Genomic DNA, 9,118 nt, shown 5'->3' with positions numbered 1-9,118 from the left:
CTTCTTTGATTCCAGATGAAATTTAAAATAGTTTTTTCTAATTCTCTGAAGAACGTCAACAGTAGTTTGATGGGAATAGCATTGAATCTATAAATTACTTTGGGCAGTATGACCATTTTCACAATATTCATTCTTCCTATCCATGAAGATGGAATGTTTTTCCATTTGTTTGTGTCCTGTCTTATTTCTTTGAGCAGTGGTTTGTAGTTTTCCTTGAAGAGGTCCTTCACATCCCTTGTTAGCTGTATTCCTAGGTATTCTATTCTCATTGTAGCAATGGTGAACGGGAGTTCATTTATAATTTGGCTGTCTGCTTGCCTATTGTTGGTGTAAAGGAATGCTTGCGATTTTTGCACATTGATTTTGTATCCTGAGACTTTGATGAAGTTGCTTATCAGTTCAAGAAGTTTCTGGGCTGAGATGATGGGGTTTTCTAAATATAAAATAATGTTGTCTGCAAACAGAGGCAACGTGACCTCCTCTCTTCCTATTCGAATACCCTTTATTTCTTTCTCTTGCCTGACTGCCCTGGCCAGAACTTTCAGTACTATGTTGAATAGTAGTGGTGAGAGAGGGCATCCTTGTCTTGTACCGATTTTCAAAGAAAATGCTTCCAGCTTTTGCCCATTCAATATGATATTGGCTTTGCATTCATTATAAATACCTCTTATTATTTGAGATACGTTACAGCAATATCTAGTTTATTGAGAGTTTTTAACATGAAGGATGTTGAATTTCATCAAAGACCTTTTCTGCATCTATTGAGATAATCATGTGGTTTTTGTCTTTGGTTCTGTTTATGTGATGGATTATGTTTATTGATTTGTATATGTTGAATGAGCCTTGCATCCCAGGGATGAAGCCGACTTGATTGTGGTGGACAAGTTTTTGATGTGCTGCTGGATTCAGTTTGCCAGTATTTTATTGAGGATTTTCGCATCAATGTTCATCAGGGATATTGGCCTAAAGTTTTCTTTTTTGGTTGTGTCTCTTCCCAGTTTTAGTATCAGGATGATGCTGGCTTCATAAAATGAGTTAAGGAGGAGTCCCTCCTTTTCAATTGTTTGGAATAGTTTCAGAAGGAATGGTACCAGCTCTTCTTTGTATTTCTGGTAGAATTCAGCTGCGAGTCTGTTTGGTCCTTGGCTTTTTTTGAGTGTGTGGTAGTCTATTAATTGCTGCCTCTATTTCAGAGCTTCTTATTGTCTCTTCAGGGATTCAACTTCTTCCTAGTTTAGTCCTGGTAGGGTGTATGCATCCAGGAATTTATCCATTTCTTGTAGATTTTCTAGTTTATTTGTTTAGAGGTGTTTATAGTATTCTCTGATAGGGGTTTGTATTTCTGTGGGGTCAGTGATGATATCATCTTTATCATTTTTTACTGTGTCTATTTGATTCTTCTCTCTCTTCTTTATTAGTCTAGCCAGTCATCTATCTACTTTGTTAATTTTTTCAAAAAACCACCTCCAGGATTCATTGATTTTTTGAAGGGTTTTTCATGTCTCTATCTCCTTCAGTTCTTCTCTGATCTTAGTTATTTCTTGTCTTCTGCTAGCTTTTGGATAACTTTGCTCTTGCTTCTATAGTTCTTTTAATTGTGATGTTAGAGTGTCAATTTGAGCTCTTTCCAACTTTCTGATGTGGGCATTTAGTGATATAAGTTTCCCTCTTAATACTGCTTTAGCTGTGTCCCAGAGATTCTGGTACATTGTCTCTTTGTTCTCATTGGTTTCAAATAACTTCTTGATTTCTGCCTTAATTTCGTTATTTACTCAGGTGCTGTTCAGGAGTAGGTTGTTCAATTTTCATGAAAGTGTGTGTTTTTGAGTTAGTTTCTTAATCTTGAGTTCTAATTTGATTGTAGTGTGGTCTGAGAGACTGTTTATTATGATTTTAGTTCTTTTGCATTTGCTGAGAAGTGTTTTACTTCCAATTATGTGGTCGATTTTAGAATAAGTGCCAGGTGACACTGAGAAGAATATATATTCTGTTGATTTGGGGTAGAGAGTTCTGTAGACATCTACTAGGTCCACTTGATCCAGAGCTGAATTCATGTCCTGAATATCCTTGTTAATTTTCTGTTTCATTCATCTGTTTAATACTGACAGTGGGGTGTTAAGGTTTCCCACTATTATTGTGTGGGAGTCTAAGTCTCTTTGTAGGTCTCTAAGGACTTGCTTTATGAATCTGGGTGCTTCTGTATTGGGTGCATATACATTTAGAATAGTTATCTCTTGTTGAATTGTTTCCTTTACCATTATGTAATGACATTCTTTGTCTTTTTTAACATTTAGTCTGTTTTGTCAGAGACTAAGATTGCAATTCCTGCTTTTTTTTTTTCTTTCCATTTGCTTGGTAAATTTTCCTCCATCCCTTTATTTTGAGCCTGTGTGTGTCTTTGTATGTAAGATGGGTCTCCTGAATACAGCACACCAATGGGTCTTGACTCCTTATCCAATTTGCCAGCCTATGTCTTTTAATTGGGGTATTTAGCCCATTTACATTTAAGGTTAGTATTGTTATGTGTGAATTTGATTCCATCATCATGATGCTATTTGGTTATTTTGCACTTTAGTTGATGCAGTTTCTTCATGGTGTTACTGGTTTCTATATTTTGGTCTGTTTTTGCAGTGGCTGGTACCAGTTTTTACTTTCCCTATTTAGTGCTTCTTTCAGAAGCTCTTGCAGCGCAGGCCTGATGATAACAAAATCCCTCAGCATTTGCTTGTCTGGAAAGGATTTTATTTCTCCTTCACTTATGAAGCTTAGTTTGGCTGGATATGAAATTCCAGGTTGAAAATTCTTTTATTTAAGAATGTTGAGAGTTTGTGTCCTTTGTAGGGACATGGATGCAGCTGGAAACCATCATTCTTAGCAAACTATCACAAGAACAGAAAACCAAACACCGCATGTTCTCACTCATAGGTGGGAACTGAACAATGAGATCACTTGGACTCGGGAAGGGGAACATCACACACTGGGGCCTATCATGGGGAGGGGGGAGGGGGGAGGAATTGCATTGGGATTTATACCTGATGTAAATGACGAGTTGATGGGTGTAGCACACCAACATGGCACAAGTATACATATGTAACAAACCTGCACGTTATGCACATGTACCCTAGAACTTAAAGTATAATAATAATAAAAAAATAAAATAAAATAAAAAAAGAAAAATAAATAAAATTAAAAAAATTAAAAAAAAAAAAAAGAATGTTGAATATTGGCCCCTAATCTCTTCTGGCTGGTGGAGTTTCTGCTGAGAGGTCTGCTGTTAATCTGATAGGCTTCTTTTTGTAGGTACCTGGCCTTTCTCTCTGGCTGCCCTTAACAGTTTTTCCTTCATTTTGACCTTGGGGAATCTGATGATTATGTGTCTTGGAGTTGATCTTCTTGTGGAGTATCTTAATGGTGTTCTTTGTATTTTCTGAATTTGCATGTTGGCCTGTGTTGCTACGTTGGGGAAGTTCTCCTGGATAATATCCTGAAGTGTGCTTTCCAGCTTGTTTCCATTCTTCCCATCTATTTCTGGTACCCCAGTCAATCATAGGTTTGGTCTTTTTATGAAGTCCCGTATTTCTTGGAGGATTTGTTTATTCCTTTGCATTCTTTTTTCTCTATTCTTGTTTGCATGTCTTATTTCAGTAAAGTGATCTTCTATTCTAAGTCTGATATCCTTTCTTCCACTTGGTCAGTTTGGCTGTTGATACTTTATGCTTCACGAAGTTTTCATGCTGTGTTTTTTGAGCTCCATCAGGTTGTTTATCTTCCTCTCTAAACTTGTTATTCTAATTAGCAATTCATCTAACCTTTTATCAAGGTTCTTAGCTTCTTTGCATTGGGTTAGAACATGCTCCTTTAGCTCATCATAGTTTTTTTTTTCACCCATCTTCTATAGCTTACTTCTATCAATTCATCCATCTGATCCTCTGTCCAGTTCTGCACTCCTGATGGAGAGATGCTGCGATCATTTGGAGGAGAAGAGGCACTCTGGTCTTTTGGGTTTTCATCATTTTTTCATTGATTCTTTTTCATCTTTGTGAGTTTGTCTAGTTTCAGTCTTTGAGGCTGCTGACCCTTAGATGGGGTTTTTGTGGGGGCCCTTTTGTTGTTGTTGTTGATGCTGTTGTTGTCACTTTCTGTTTGTCTGTTTTTCTTTCAATGGTCAGGTCTCTCTTCTGTAGGGCTGCTGCAGTTTGCTGGGGGTTCACTTCAGGCCCTGTTCATCTGATTCACTCCAGTGCCTGGAGATATCACTCAAAGAGGCTGGAAAGCAGCAAAGATGGGTGCCTGCCGCTTCTTCTGGGACCTCTGACCTTTAGGAGCACCAACCTGATGCTAGTAGGATCACTCCTGTGTAGGGTGTCTGACAACCCCTGTTGGATGGTCTCACCTAGTTGGATGGCACAGGGAGTAGGACCTGATTAATGAAGCACTTTGTCCCTTGGTGGAGACGGTGTGTTTTGCTCCGGGGAAACCCACTCATCTGGGCTGCCCGGATTCCTCCGAACTGCCAGGAGGAGAGGCTAAGTCTGCTGGTCTGCAGAGACTGTAGCCATCCCTGCCCCTAGGGGCCAGGCCAGGGAGAACCAAATTCTGTCCCTGAGCCTCTGGCTGGGGTTTTTGGAGATCCTGCAGGGAAGCCCTGCCGGCTGAGGAAGGATGGGTCAAGGTTAGGCCTGAAGAGGCACTCTGGCCGCAGACTGCCACAGCCAGTGTGTTGGGTTGTGGGGACAAATCTTGGGACCAAGCTCTCCAGCCTCCCTGGCTCGGCAGGGGAAAAGCACAGCCTGAAGCTACAGAAATGGGTGCTTCCCTTCCCCTGCCCAGGGAGCTTTACATGTTAGGCAGCTGTGAATCCCAGAGCTGGCTGCTGCCCCTCCCTCAAGGAGCTCAACCGGCTTAGACAGCAGGCAGCCACAGCCAGTGCTGGTCGCCCTCTGCCCGCACCTCCACACCCACCCCGGAGTTCAGTAGGCCTTGCATATTCCAGCTGAGAGCCCGTCAGAGTAGCGTGTTCCAGGGTTGGGATGCTAGGCCCCGGTGGCGTGGGTTTGTGAGTGGGCCCTTCCAATTCGTAAGTTACACAGTTCCGTGGAAAAAGCACAGTTTCCCTGGCTGGGTAGCTTGCTCGCCGACTGCCTCCCTTGGCTGAGGGGTGGGAGGCGGTTCCCCTCCCCACTGTGGCTCTTGGGTGGGCGCTGCACCACACTGCTCTTTCTTCTCTCTGTGGGTCACACTAGCCTTTATGATGAGACAGCCTGGACATCTTGGTTGCCGGTGAAGGATCCACTCACTTATTACTGTTTTTTTCCATGGGAGTCTCAGTACACCACTGCCTGAGAGGTGGGGCATTTAAAAGGCGATCGGATCATGAGGGTTCTATCCTCATGAATGAATTAACTCTCAGTTAGAGAATAGTAGATTAATGGGCTGATGTATTAATGGGTTATCCTAGGCAGAAAACTGGTGGCATTATAAAAAGAGGAAGAGGGACCTGAGCTAGCATGTTAGCACACACAGCACCCTCACTGTGTGATCCCTGTACCACCTTGAGACTCTTTAGGGAGTCCCTACCGGCAAGAAGGCCCTCACCACACACAGCTTTTTGACCTTGGACTTCTCAGTCTGCATCACTATAAGAAATAAATTTCTTTTCTTTATAAATTTCCAGTCTCAGATATCCTGTTAAAAGCAGCAGAAAATGAACCAATACACATCCATAGTCTCTTTCAGTCTATTCTGAACTCTCATGGCACCTCATCACAATCTCTTCAAGACAAAGACAGTAATCTCATAAAAATAGGTTCTAATTATTTTAGTACATTATGGTAGCCCTAGAAGCTTAAAATTCCTAAAAATTTCAAACAGTGTTCTCATTTTTGAAACAGTAATATATGTATGTTAAAAAGGCAAACTGTAAAAACATTAGTAAAAGTATAAGATAAATAAATCTTCTACCCTGAACTCTAGTTACTGAAATGCCTCTTCAGAGTAACTATGATTATCAGTTTCTTATTTACATTTCTATATGTACTACATATAAAGTATATAAGAATATATACTACATATAAACTATGTGCTATACATAATAAACTATATATAATTACATACATATGTTATATACTAAACTTATATAGATATATAATCCACATTTTAAATATGAATAGAAATGTAATCTACATATTCTTAAACATTTGCATTTTTTACTTAACAATATAGTTTGGAAATTGTTTTATATCTTGTTCTTATAAGTGAATAGCATTTATAGTGTATTGTTGCATCATAATTTGAAATAACCTTAAAATTACAAAATATTTTCTTTTTTAATAACACTTAACAAAATAATGACTGTGAAGCAAACCACCAGAGCAATCTCGGTTCAGACTGGGAAAGGAAGGAAATTTTCCAAGAAAGATTTTTTTTCCCTACAAAATTATGGGATAGATGGAATGCATTTGAATGAATTGAGAGGTAATATACATTTCTGGGGAGTTAAAAGATGAATTATGTCAGTATGTAGAAAGCAAGATAAATATATTTAAAAAATGGGTCCAATGTGGTGGCTCAACCCTGTAATCCCAGCACTTCGGGAGGCCAAGATAGGAGGATTACTTGAGGCCAGCAGTTTGAGACCAGCCTGGGCAACATAGTGAGACCCTGTCTCTACCAAAAATTTAAAAAATTAGCTGTGTTTGGTGGTGTGCACCTGTAGTCCTAACTACAACTACTTGGGAAGCGGAGATGGGAGGATTGCTTGAGCCCAGGAGATCGAGGCTCCAATGAAGCCATGATTGTGCCACTGTACCCTGGCCTGGTGACAGAGTGAGATCCTGTTTCCAAAAAAAGAAAAGATGTCAATATTAACTCCATAAAAAGCAAAATATAATTTAAAATATGTAATAAGAATACAGTAAATAGTTCAGCTATGAATAATATTTACATATTCATATCAATGCAAATGTTGAATATTGGTTTTTAAATAAATAATTATATAGTGTTAGCAGGGGGATGGGAAAGAGAGAGAGAGAGAAAGAAGACGTCTTGTTTTCATTGTGTCACATCATTCAGTGTGGTACTCATAGAAATTATCTGAAACTGAAAAAGCTCAAGGAATTATAGTATAAACTAATAGAAATAGAAACATGGAACTCAATAGAAAAGAAGCATCTAAAGAGTTGAATACGATTGCTACCTAGGTGTGGGAATCAGAAGTGGGCAGGAAACAGCTATTTTTAATTACAATCCTATAGAAGAATTTGGTTTTTTAAACAATGTGCATATATGTACATAGTGTGCAAATCTATTAATGTAATAATCTTATCAACATTTTAAAGGAGATGCTTAAGCATCATCTAGTAAAAGCAATAAACCACTTAGTGTTAAAACATTTAACAAATGAGAAATGAAAGGAATTTTCTGCAAGGTGCCTACCCCAAACCTGTAGCAACTATTATATTTAACAGTAAGCCATTAGAAGCATTTTCTTTAAGTTTAAGAACAAAACTATAGCAGTTTTATGCAACAATACATTGGCATTCCTAGCCAGCTCAATATGACCAAAAGAACTGGAAAGGAATTTTAAAAACCTACAACTATCATTATGTCTAGACCAGAACTGTCCAAGGGAAATATAGTGAAAGGCAAAAACGTGAGTTGCATTTGTCTAAATTTTCCAGTAATTATATCAAGAAAGAAAAATAAATAAATAAATAAAAAAGCCCAAACCGGTGAGATTAATTCTAACAACTTATTTTATTTAAGTAAACATATCTAGAATATTATCATTTTAACATGTAATCCATATAAAATTCTTAGTGACATATTTTATGTTCTTTTTTCAAATTATCAAAAAACTAGTGTGTATTTTACACTTCCAGAATATCTCAAATAGGAGAGTGCTTAATAGCCTACTGTGGCTGGTGGCTACTGTACTGGATAGCTCAGTTTTTACACAGTATAATTATCTACACAGAAAATAAAAGGGAATGTATGGACAAAATGTTTTTAAAAATTAGGAAAGTTAAACAGTGTTTCTGGATAAATTATTATTATACAAAAATCAGCAATATAATACTCTGCAAAATGTAGAAAATAAATATTACACTTACAATGGCAATAAAATGCTAAGATACCCAAGAGTAAACTGTGCGAAATTTTAAATACATGTTGCAAGACATGTATGCTGACCCACTCAGGCTCTCTGTCTCCATCCTGTGCTGAATGACCTGTGTGAACGTTCACCTCACCCCGCCAGGCGCCCTGTGGCCCTCCTAGGCAGTCCTCCCGCTTCAGCTCAGACACCTTTGCTCAACTATCCCCACGTAGGGGTGTCTTCCTCACTCTAGCTCAGGCTTTGAGACTTTGGGCCAGTCCAACCCCCACTAGGATACCCTGCTCAACCCACTGGCGTTCTGACATCCTTACTCTCTCCTCCTTCCCCCACAATCTCCGCTTTACACTGTCTGGGATCTAACTCCCTCAGGGGTAGTCATGCATCCGTCTCCCCCTCCCACATATACATTCGCACACATAAAGGCCACCTTACTTGGCTCCACCCACCTGGCAACGATTTTAGGAGTCATTATCAGGAAACGGAAAGGCAGAAAAGGGGATTAGGAAACAGAAGAGCAAAAACATTTGACTTAATTGTTGTTTATAATTTTTTGTTTGTTTTGCTTTGTTTTTTACTTCAGAGGGACCTTCTGGGAAATACTTTTCTTCGTAATCTATAAAGGCTGTAACATTCTTGAACTCAGTAATTCTTCAATTTCACTTCAATTTTTTACACGTTTGAGGTAGTGAATGTGCTAATTACCCTGATTTGATTATTATAGAACATACACATGTATTGAAACATCACATTGTATCCCACAAATGTGTACAATTATCATGTGTCAATTAAAACCAAAGCAAATTAAAAAATTAAAGTATTATCTGTTGTATAATTCCTTTCTAAAAGTGTCAGTGCGTGTATGTGTGTATGCATATAAATATATATATATATATTTGTTTTTTTTTTACTCTTTGTTTTTCCATCTTTTCGTCTAACTCTTGAAGTCATAGGGGAGAAAAAGTAGTATCTTTTAAAGTAGTATCTTTTACTGCCTGCTTCCGG

This window comes from Macaca fascicularis, chromosome 11 (genome assembly GCF_037993035.2).
Source record: "Macaca fascicularis isolate 582-1 chromosome 11, T2T-MFA8v1.1".
Classification (NCBI taxonomy): domain Eukaryota; kingdom Metazoa; phylum Chordata; class Mammalia; order Primates; family Cercopithecidae; genus Macaca; species Macaca fascicularis.
The sequence above is the reverse complement of the archived record's forward strand: the minus strand, read 5'-3'. Positions refer to the sequence as shown.